Source organism: Manis pentadactyla, chromosome 11 (assembly GCF_030020395.1).
Source record: "Manis pentadactyla isolate mManPen7 chromosome 11, mManPen7.hap1, whole genome shotgun sequence".
NCBI lineage: Eukaryota > Metazoa > Chordata > Mammalia > Pholidota > Manidae > Manis > Manis pentadactyla.
In genome coordinates this window covers 26234988-26244487 of record NC_080029.1, presented here as the reverse complement: position 1 = coordinate 26244487, position 9500 = coordinate 26234988, and the positions used below count along the sequence as shown (strand labels likewise).

Below are 9500 nucleotides of genomic sequence, written 5' to 3'. Positions count from 1 at the left end.
TTATTTCTGCCAAATAAAAGCCAATGAGACATCCTGGTGACGTAAGGTTGGATTACACAACTGGATGTTTGCTCTCACTGGTGAACTGCACTTTCTACAGTTTTCAGCAGGAAGGGGATCTGCACTGGCCTGACTTTCCTGGAAACTTTTGCAAATGGCCTGGAATTGTGGGAATCTATTCAGCTTCTCTGTGGAGGGTGGGTAATCCTGATGAGCAATACTTTTAATGCCAGGGCACTATTTTTGGCAGTGTGCTCAGAGCCTCTTTATACCTTCCTCTGTCCATTTGCAAAGTCTTTGCCCTTTTCAAGAGTCAGTGTCAGGGTAATCCCCCCGTCAGCTCTTCCTAACTTCTCCAGGCTGACTTAGGGCCCTTCCCCTCAGTTCCCATAGGGCCCTATTGTGGAACTTCTATGTGTTCTCACATGATAGGCTAACTTTCTTTTTACATATCTGTTGTGTCCCACTAGACAGTGAGTTCCCAGACAGCAGGAAACCTGGCTGCTCATTCATCTTTCTTGTTTGCCCATAGTAGGTTTACAACAGATGAAGGAATCCATGCTGGGAAGCTTAATGGGCCATGCAGGTACATGAGTAAAGCATGCCAGGGACAAGACTCAGACAAACTTTACTTACATATCACGTATGTAGGAATATTCTGCATTTTCATGGAAATAAGTTCTCCACCATTTCCTGAAGCTCTGCACACGGCCTTTTCAATTTATCTTTAATTTTCTCATTTATGGTAGAAATCTGGGTACAGAGAATCATTATTCTGAGATAATAGACATACCAGCACACAAATGCTGGTGGCTGACCCTTGGCCTTATTGCCTGAAGACAGTAGGGAGAGGGTGGACAGGGCAATTGTGGAAACTAAAGGGCACGTGTTCCCTCTAAAGAGGTAACCACTACCTAGCCAAAGCCAACTAATGCTGTGGGGAACGCAGGCCCAGTATTGCCAGATCTTCCAATTTTTCAAGAAACACTGGTAGTCCAAAATTTTATGTGAAAGCAGCACATTTTTAGAGGTTAGTAACATTATAAAAATTGAATCACCATATCGGTTTTATTAGGCCTGAGGATTGTCAGTTTGTGACTTTGGCTATAGTATCTCCATTATAGTGCTTATTACATTGTGTTCTGATGGAGCGCATGACTGGCTGCCTCATAAGATGTGAGCTTATGGGAGGCAGGGGTTGTGTTTTGCCATGGTACTCTGGTGACATGGTGCCTAGCACAGAACGGGTGTGCAGCTGACACTGCAGTGGGTGAGGGGTGAGGAACTCAGAGTGCTGAGGATTCTCAGAAGCTGAGAGGAGGATTATGGGGTGGACATGGGCAACGAGTGGCACACTGGAGGTACAGTTAAGGGTGTGGTGGTATAATGTAGGAAGATGGTGAAAGAAGATGTACCAGACCCAACCCTGGGTTTCAAGGAGCTTGAACTGCAGTAGTGTATGTCTTTGAAGAGAAAATGGGCAAGCAAAGGTCTAGGTTAATGTACTCTTGGCCTCTGGTCACTTTAGACTGGGAGTCTAGGATGGTCCATCCCAACACCAGATCATTGATTCATTTCTTCAACAAATATTAATTGAAGCTTACTATGTGACAGGCACCATTTAAGGGGTTGGTATATTTCAATGACCAATAGAGACAAATTCCCCTGCCATAATTGAACTTCTATTCTCATCGTATTCTCATCATCATTGGAGCCATAAAAGCTAATTACAAGTGTACTTAGTTGTGAAGGAGGTTATCACCACCCATAGTGGTTAGCTGAGTGAGCCTGTAGTGGGCCAGGATATCCTGAAATGACCTGCTGGCTTTGAAGCCCTGTGTGGCCCCCATGCTAAATTGGCTTCTAGGCTGGGGTCAGTAGGCACGGTTCACCTACCCATCCCCTTCCCCTTGGCTCCCAGGCAAGAGTCAGTATTGTGAGCACCAAACTCCACGAAGTCCCAGATTATGACAAACCTTTCAGGGTTCCAGCCTTTCTAGAGCACCACCTTACTTCCCCAGACACCTTTACCTTTATTTGACTCTGAGCCTTAGCATTTTTCTGGGAGGGCGTGATGAAAAGTCATTCCATTCTTCACCCAACTGGTGCCTCTGACAGTGAAATGCCAGTCAGAAGTCCAGGATTCCTTCTCTCCCTGGGTTAAATGAGGCTTAAAGCAGTGTGGGCAGCCTCCCCCAGGGCCACATGCTCACTTGCTGTGTGGGACTGTTTGGCTGTTTCTTTCCTAAAATTAGATCCCAAGCCTTGTGTGTGTGCCCATTTACATTCCAATTCTGAGTGTATGACTTGATAGGTTTATTTTTGTCCTCTTGCTGACTATATTCTAGAATGCAGATATCCATGAAAAAGTAAATATGGTACCTGGGGGCTGTCAGACATACTGGAGTTACTTTAGAGTTAAGTAGGAATTAATTCAAACAAATGATGATTTTAAAGTGAAGTGGTGGCATTTGGAGCTCTGGTGAAGGAGGCAGAAAAGTGGTCTGCTGGAATGGAGAGAACACAAGGCTTGGCATCAGAAAACGGGTTGAGACTGGGCTCTGTTGATTGTCTGGATCTTGGACAAGCCCACTAATCTCTCTAATCCTCTATTTCATTATCTGTCAAATGGTGGTAACAATACCACAAGGTTGATGTGGGGATTAAGTGAGATACGCATTTAAAAGTGCTTTAAAACCCAAAAAGCACTGCACCAATGTTCATTCATTCAATAAGCCAGTAAATGAATGAGTATTTGGATTGTGCTTCCCTGTTTCTATTAAAGGGCTGCAAAAAAGGAGGATGTAAGCTTGGGCCTCTTTAGAATTGATTTGGAAGTCTTTTCAAGGGCTTTTGCCCATTTATCCATAGTTCAACAAGTAGCAATCCAAAACAGTTTAATGCTTTTTGGGTGCTGTGGACTTTTCTGATGGAGAGTGGATAAGAACACAGGCCTTTGGGTCGGGCAGGCCTCAGCTGAATCCTGGCACACATTAGTTCTATGACTCTGAGCAAGTTACTTCTGGGAGCTCAGTTTCCTCGTTGGTCAAATAGGAATAAGAACACTACACACTCCATAGGGTGGCTAGAAGAAAAAAACAAGACTGTAGATATAAAGGCTTTAACACAGTCTGACACACAAGTGCCCAGTTATTATGAGCTAAGCATTATTATTATTGCTAACCATTATTATTTCTCTAGAACTTGGGTGTTCTTTTAATTTTGCCTTAACCCTCTCTATTGAGGTTGTAAACTGGTGATCTTCAGGCAGAATTTAGCCTACAGTCAAGTTTTGTTTGATCTGAACAAAGTAAAAAATCTTTTAACTTGGCTGTTATCATTTGTAAATTAGCAAACTTCACATGAAAATCCAGATTTGGGGCTTCTCCTTAAAATCAGAAGTTGTGGCTCAGTCGGAATGCTGGGCTGACGTTCTGCATGGTGGCAGTCGGCTGGAGCTATCTGGAGCTGCTAATGGAGCCTGCTTACATTTGGCCTGCCTTCCCCAGTGCACCGCACCACTTCTTAACTTTAATACACCTGGTCAGATTCATTCTCGTTTGATCTGCCTGGCCCCTGTTTTCATGTGAGTTTAAAACTCCTGCTTTTTTAGAACGTGTTGATTTTCAGGTACTCTTGTTTATCTATTAGTGTTGAATTTGGCAGCATGCATTAGAAACTCAACCCGCATACTTGAAACAACAGGTGTGATTTCTCTCACAGCAGGAAGTCCGGTGGAGGGAGGGCACAGCTGGGCAGGTGCAGTCACTGGAGAATGTCCTGCATTACCCTTGGCTCTTCTGGTTTCCTGTCTTCTGGTTTCCTGCTCCGCCATCTGGAGCTCATGACTTGTTCTCATGGTTGCAGGATGGCTGGTTATTCCCCAGGGATCGGATCTGCATTCTGTGTAGGAAGAGGGAATTGTTGAAGACCTTAATATGTGCCAATTAAGTGTGTTCCTTCTTATCAGGAAAACAGTACCAGGGACCCCACCAAGTAGCCTTGCACTTACATTTCGTTGGTCAGGACTAGATCTTAAACTAGTTTCAAGGGAGTTTTCAACTGGGCACATTGCAACACCCATGACCTTGGGGTTTTTGATTAGGGAGCTGAGGAAAATGGCTATTGAGTAGGCAGGTTGCAACTGACATGGCAAAGTTTTTTAAAATAGAATTTATACAAAGGTTTTTTTCTTGGGAGGCTTGGGTATGAAAGGAAAGAATTATTTTTAGCAAGAGCGACAACAAAAGTCCACATTCCTCTCTAGTTTTCTAATTTAAAGTTGTGTAGAGTTCTGTGAAAATCAGATGCCCCGCAGTTCCTGGATACCTGGTGGGGTTGCCTGTGTCAGCTCTCTTCCTGATGTTTTCCTTCTTCATGTTAACTCTGCAACTGCTTGGGGCTCTCTGCCTGTAGGGCACCTGTGGTCGCTCAGCCAATTAAACTCTTCTCCCCTCTGTGAGAGAAGAGGGAAGCTCTCTTTATTTGCTTGGTCATTCTGTGAATTTCCAATAATTTGAAAGAACTTAACTATTTGTGCTGATTAACCAGAAAGGTGGACTCTTGTAGTCTTACTGACTCAGAGTTGATTAGAGTTGTGCCTACTTCTTTAGTGTTGTCAAGAAGATAAAATCAGGCAATGCATATAATGTGCTCAGCGCGGTGTCCAACACAGAGGACTCTCTCAAGAAATGGGAAGGTTTATGACTGTCCTCTTCTGGGTCTTTTTGTTTTTACCAGCTGTTACAAATTAGGCTTGGATCACTAGACACATAGTTCAGTTAGCAGTTCAGGCTGGTACTACAGGTACTGAGAATTTCACAGGAAGATGGTTCCATGAGTGTAGGTGAGTGTCTGTAGGTCTGTCGTGTGTAACTGTCTCTGGGGAGGGCAGCTCTGGGAGTTAAACTGGATTTCCCTGCTTGAGCCTCACCTTCTGTCCATTCACATGGTTCTGTTCTTACACAACTCCTTTAAGAAAAGACCCAGACACTTGCCACCATGAAGTTACAATACCGTACACTGAAGTTGAGGAAAAGTAATCTTGGGCAAAACCTCTCAGGGCTGGCCTATTTTTTGGGTGAGCATTTCTTACTTGGGTGTAGCTCTCTTTGTGGCTTAGCTTGTATTTTGCAGATTGTCCTTTTAATAATAATTTTGGCTTATATTCAAGCAATTGCTACCTCTCTGTTAATTACATACAATATCTACTTAAGCCTCATGGTAGCTCTTGAAGTAGATACCACTATGAGCTCATTTTAGCAAAGAGGACACTAAGACTTTGGTGGGGTGACTGGTCCAGAGTCATTCAGCTCATCTCTGTCCTAGTCTAGTTTCTCTGATTCCAGCTGGTGCTTAACCAACACCTATTCTCTCCCACCTATTAGATAGATTGCACAATAGTAGAGAAAGGCTTTTGGAGAAAGCAGAGAGACTTTGGGGTTATTCTCTTGGATTCCTCCTGGAGTGGGAGTAAGTTCTCACTTGATCACCATTATTCATCCACTTGTCTAGAGAAAGAAGTGTTTGAGTCACAGCTGTTCCCTTTCTCTGGCCACCAACCCCCGCCCCTCACCCCAATCCTTTGGGTGTTCTTCCTAGGACGCAGAACTGAAAGTTAGCCACATTCTCTCGCAGGAATCTGAGAAATGCTGTTGGGCTCATGTTCCCAAATTAGGCCAATTTCCTCATCCCCCGGCAGCTTCGCTCAGCTGGAGCTCCCTTGGCGCTGTGCATTACGTCTCTTGCCCTCCGCCTGTTCCCTGACTGGTCTGCCAGCCCGGCAGTTATTTTCAGCCCAATAGGGTTATCTGCTGACCCTTTTTGGTGACATTTTTCTTCTTTCTCACAAAAATAACTTTTCTGATTGGTCACATTTTTCAGCCTTTTTCGTAGTCTCTCTCCAATGGGCTGGATCGAATGATGCTTCTGATAACGTTGTCAAAAAGGGATGCAGGGAATTTGATGTGGAACTGTTCATGAGGAATGCGTTTTCCACACTTCATATTTATGTCATGCTTTGCATGCTTCGGTTTTGAACTCTCCCTCGGGGTGGAAGATGTGCATCGCTGGCCCATCCCTGGGGCCGGCCACTGTGTGGGAGGGAATGTCATCTCAGGGTAGAGCCTGTGATGAGAAAAAGCATCTCGAGATTCTCCTGTAGCACTAGCTTGGGCTCTTTTGATGTCCCAGTCCACCTTCAACAGCTCATGCATCATTTTACTATCCGTAGAGAGGAGAGATGCTCTTGCTGACTTCCTGCAAGTCCTAGGGTAAAAGGTGGTGCTTAGAGAGCCCTTTTAAGATCCTCTTCCTCACCTATGGGGAGGGTTAAATGAGAAATCCATGTAAAGAGTTTAGCCCGGTGCTCCATTAAATTAGCTGTTGGTACCATGATCTCCACAACCTGAGAAGTAAACGGGATTGTCATTTTATCTTCAATCCCAGCTCTGTCAATTACTCGGTGTATACCCTGTGCAAGTTACTTAACCACTTTAAGCCTGTTTCCTCCTCTGTTGAATGGAGGTAATAGTAGTAGCTATTTTATGTGGCTGTTGGAGGATTAATAAGGAATACGGAAAGTTATTAGGACAGTGCCCAGCACATGCTATTACTGTCATTAGCTGTTTCAGAAGAGAATTAGAAAGTGTTACCAATTTATCTTCAATTGCAATTCTGTTCAGTACAGAGGCCTTTGTATTTCATAGAATGAACTGGCCCTTAGGTCAAAGAAACATTTGGATGAGGAGTTCTTTTGGTGAGAATTCTTTGTCCACTTGAGAGCCATTTTATTTGTCTCCTTCAGTAGCACTTCCACCAATGCCATTGAGCAGTTACCTGAGAATACCTTTCCATCTTCCTGACAAAACCTAACCCGCTGTTTTAGAGGTCGGCAGTCTTTGCAAAGGATAATCCTTAACTTCCGACTTACATCATTTTGTCATTCTGGGGGAATTTGGATAAAAGGTGAAGAGGGCAGGAGTGACCTTGGAGTAAATTCTAACATCTATTCAGTTATTCATTTATTTCCTTGTGAAACTTGATCAAGAGCTTTCTGTGTGCCAGGCGTTGTGCTTGTAGCTGGCAATAAAATGATAAACCAGGCATGCGCCCTGCCCTCTTAGAACCATGATTTGGTGGCTTACAGAGAAGTGCATGCTGGGTGGGAGTGAACACAGAAAGATAAGGGAATACCTCCATTGAGCCCCTTTTACTCTTGGGAGCATCCAGGAAGTCTGTCCAGGAAAAAGTCATGTTTGAACTGAGACTTGAAGGATGAGTAGAAGTTAGCTAGGGGAGGGTGGGGAGGAGAGAATATTGCAGTGGAGGGATGAGGATGTGTCAAGTTCTAGAGGTGAGGGAGGGAGTGTGGCATGTTGGATATGTTAGTGGAGCAATCAGCTGTACTGGTGATGGGGTAGTGGTTGCAAGTGACTTTTGCAAGCAGTGAGATGGTTTTCAAATATTCGAAGAACCCTTGCCTTTTTTGACAAATGAACCATGAGGCCAGAGTTTCTTAAATGACCCTGAAATAATTGGTACAGTTATGAGGGTTAGACAGTGACCTCTCTATATTTTTCTAACCTTGTTTTTCCTCGACACATCTTCAGTGCAGCCATTACATTTCACCCTATGCGTTGGCATTTGTTCACAGGTGTCCTCAAGTACCATTCAAGCACTAATGACTTGAAACAATTCTGGTTCATCTGTTATAAGGAAGTGCTTAGTAGACCAGTAGTTTGCAGTGTTCATACTTCATTTATGTCCTAGAAATTCTTAGGATAGATTCCTCTGAGGACAGATTGTTCTTAACATTTATATATATAGGATAGATCCTAGTGACCTTAGGAGAAATATCTGCCCACTATGGAAGTGACATTGAATCTGTGGTGATCTAACAGTGTTTAGAAAACATTTTTTGATTTCACAAAATAAGAGACTAAGTCATCCAGATTCTGCTGTTACAAGTATATGCTAGATGCTTAATAAAACATGTAAATGAATCAATGATACAAGCCAAGCAAATGCCTATGACCTGTCACTAGCGTGTTGCCTTGAGAAGGATGATAAGCCCCAGCATAGATGGCTCAGTGTCCCTAACTTGCTTTAAACCAAAACACATGTGATTTAACCACCACAGGTCATATTTGCTTGTGACTCATTCCAAATCACTTTTCAGATTCTGTTGTAATACTGGAGTTTGGTTTGATGCTGTTGGAGTAAGCAGACTACTGGCGTGTGTTCAGAAATTTTTGGGGGGGTGGGTATGTGAAACTTTTCATGGTAATGATACTTTTATTGTACTGAGAATTGACTTATATTTCAGGCAAGGTTCCCAGAGCACAGACTTCTCAGAATCTATGGCTGTAAATACCATTCTATTAGGGAAAAAATTACCAAGAATTAGAAAAATGGTTTAGGCCACTGTTAACTTGGACAGCAGCAGTAGCCTTATCACTGGTCTCTCCTTTTGTATTCCCCCGCTCCAGCAGTTCAGCTAGAGTGGCCTTGTGAAAATGGGCATCATTCATTTTATCCTCAAAACCCTTTATAGATACCCATTGCGTTTAGGGTAAAGAATCCTAAATCCTTACTTGGACCCTTTGTGATTTGGGCGTTTCCTACATGTGACATAATGAGTTATAAAAGATCACCAAATGCGTTCTTCCCAGGTATATGTGGTCTTCATCCACAGTGCCTGGGAACACTACAGAGCCTTAAAGGTGAGATGGGTATCTTGTTATGTTAATGAGAGACCTTTGGGCTGGAGGCTGAATCAGCCAGGGACCAGTGATTTAGTCAGGCATGACTATGCAGTGGAGCCCTCCCAAAACCCCTGAGAGGAGCACTGTTTTGCATCCTGCTTCTCTGTAGGGGAGGCCTTCCATGCTGGGGGAACCAGAGCACTTCCACGTGCCACCAAGCCAGGCCCTAAACTCCACAAGGATAGAGCTCCTTTATTTGGGCCCTTGCCCCATGTATCTCTTTATCTGGCTGTTATATCTTTCACAGTATCCTTTATTAAACTGGTACATGTGTTTTCCTGAGTTCTGTGAGCCACTCCAGAAAATTAGTCAAACCTAAGGGGGAGGTTGTGGGAACCTCTAATCTGTAGCTGGTTGGTCAGAAGCACAGGTAACTGGCTGGGGCTTGCGATGGGCGCCTGGAGTGGGGGGTGGAGGGCAGTCTTGTAGGTCGGTGCCCTTAACCTGGGGAATTTACTGCTGTCTTTGGGTAGATATTGTCAGAACTGAGTTGAGTTCTTGGACACCTTGCTGGTGTTCAGGAATTGCTTGATGTCGTGCATGGGAAGACCCCTACCCCCACATACACATTGGACTCGGGTCTGGGAACCCATAAGGAATTAGTGGGGAATTCTCTACATCTCCAGCTTCATTTCACATCTGCCACCTTACCGTGGTCACACAGTTGTTGCTTTGCTTATGTAGTTCCCTACTGTCTTGCCAATGGGTTTCAGCCTCGGCCAAGTTCGCTATGGA

The 9500-nt window shown here is 44.0% G+C and overlaps 1 protein-coding gene across 4 annotated transcripts in view; it reads left to right on the top strand.

Annotated features, from left to right (window-relative positions):
- Window positions 1-9500, top strand: part of IFT43 (intraflagellar transport 43) — a 78489-nt gene that overhangs the window by 3168 nt on the left and 65821 nt on the right. The window lies entirely within an intron of this gene.